Genomic DNA, 2,368 nt, shown 5'->3' on the forward strand with positions numbered 1-2,368 from the left:
AAAAACTTTAAAGGAAGGATCCCCTCCGTTAAAAGCTTGAGTAAAGTAGATGCCAGATGAGCCTCAACAGTCAGGACATTCCAAAGGCAAGGAACCACCACTGAAAAAGCCCTGTCTCAGGTCACCACTCACCTCACCTCTGCAGGTGGGGGCACAGAAAGCAGGGCTTGAGAGAAGGATTTTTGCTCACAGACTGAACAGTACAGTGAGAAGCTCTATTACTATACCCCCAAGCCATTTAGAGCAGGGGTGTCAAATTTAAGACAAGTTGGCCTGAAGCGGACCACTCATGGCTTTAATCAGGCCCATGGGTCTCTTCTTCCCTCCTCCTCCTCCCCCTTTGAAGCTTGAGGCTGCCAGTTCCCAGCTCCCTCCATCTTCTCTTTGCCAGCTTTGGCAGGAAGCTCTTCTGGATTTGCAAAGTTAGAAAGAAAATACGGAATTGATTTTTCTATTAAGGTCTATGCACCCAGATAGACTACTCTGGGATTGTTTCCAGCAATAGAAACAGTGCTCTGGAATGACAGAACCCAGAGTGGAATGACTGTCCCTAGCAATAGAATCTGTGTTCTGGGGCTGGAATGACAGGGTGGAATGACAGCCCCTGGGAGTAGCAGCAGTATTCTGGGAATGGAATTCCACTCTGGGGGCCCTCATTCCAATCTCAGAACACTTCTGCTACTCCCAGGGACTGTCATTTCACTCTGGTGGCTGTCATTCCAGTCCCAGAGTAGTCTATCTGGGCCCAGAGTACTCTAACCTGGGAACCCACAGCCAAAGGGGAACATCACTGGAGAGCCACTGCCACTCTGAGTAGACCTGGGTGGGAGAGGAGGAGAGCTTGCAATGCCCAGCCATTTTATGTTCCTAGGCTCAGAGCATTTTATATTTTTAGTTTCTGCTGTGATCCTTGTGCTTTTTCTTGATGTTTTATTTTCAAAATTGCATTGCCAAAACCCACTATTCCCCCACCTTTCCATTTTAGGCACTATTCCCCCACCTTTCCATTTTTTTTGGGGGGGGGGGTGGTGTCAGTTATCAAAGACTGTTGAATAAACAAAATATTGCAAGAGTTTTAAGCATGTTTGTATTTTAAGTATCTTTTACAAAGTTTATATCTCTGCTACCTGGCATTACATTTTTACGACATGCATGGCCTGGCCCCACAAAGTCCCATTTATGTTAGATCCAGCCTTTGTAACAAATGACTTTGACACCCCTTTTAGAGCCTTGAAAGTAAGAACCAGATCTTTGAAATGTGCCTAGAACCAGACAAGAGCAAGAGTCCAGTATCACTTTAAAGACTAAAAAATGTATTCTTCTTAAGCAGTGACTTCTTCTTGAGCAGTAACTATGAAACCTCATAGTCTGCCACAAATTTTGTTACTCTTTAAGGTCCTATTGGCCTCTTGCTCTTTTCTACTGCTACAGACAGACTAACACAGGCCCCGGTCACACCAGGGGGGAAAGGCATGACTGGTGCGGCTTTTTAGAGCTGCAACAAAAGAAAAGCGTGGCTGCAGGATCAGACAGATCCCCCGAGCTGCCACACAGTTGCTCCCCGGCATGATCAGATGCTGGGAGGAAGCCACGGACAGGAGAGGAGGCAAGCCTGTTGTGCATGCATGCGCATGCACAGTTCAACAGAGCCTCAGATGCTGCGGGGAGACGGGCGCATCGGTGATCAGACGCCCGCCCGTGCTGTGCGTCAAACAGTAGGTAGTACTGTTTTGGTGCTACCTTTTTGATGCGCGGTTTCACCCAGAAGGGACAGATCGGGGATGGGTGCGCTCCACTTCCCAGATGTTGCAGTATGATCGTGCCAGCTTGATGCGCCCCTGATCCGTCCCTCTTCCGTGGCAAATTCTCCCATGTGACCGGGGCCACAGCTACCCATTCTTGATCTAAAAACAGGGAGGAAGACAGTGTAGATCTTTCAGCACAGGAGTGATGCAACCTGTCTGTCCACCCCCTGACAATAATATGGCAACCACGTTTTCGACCAACTGAAGTTTCCAAACAATTTTTAAAGAAATTTGTTTACTCAGAAGCAAGTCCTTATGAGTTCCACAGGATTTACTGCCTGTGAATTTAAGACTACATTTTAAAACCACCTGTAAAACTCAATAAGGGTATTACTGTGAAGGAGTTCAGATTATTGATACATAGAATGTGGAGTAACTTTGACCAAAAAGCCATTTAGGTATTCAGTCAACACAAGTGACTGTCTTGAGGAAAGACAAACTGGCAGCAACCCATGGCACCTGGTGATGGAACTGAAAGTTCTCCATATGTACGCTGTTCTTTTTATAGGTCCAAACTGCAGAATTATCCTTTGAGTTAAGGAAATTCCTTTTGTCATCTGTTT

This window comes from Gekko japonicus, unplaced genomic scaffold (genome assembly GCF_001447785.1).
Source record: "Gekko japonicus isolate JY-2015 unplaced genomic scaffold, Gekko_japonicus_V1.1 scaffold1459, whole genome shotgun sequence".
Lineage (NCBI taxonomy): Eukaryota > Metazoa > Chordata > Lepidosauria > Squamata > Gekkonidae > Gekko > Gekko japonicus.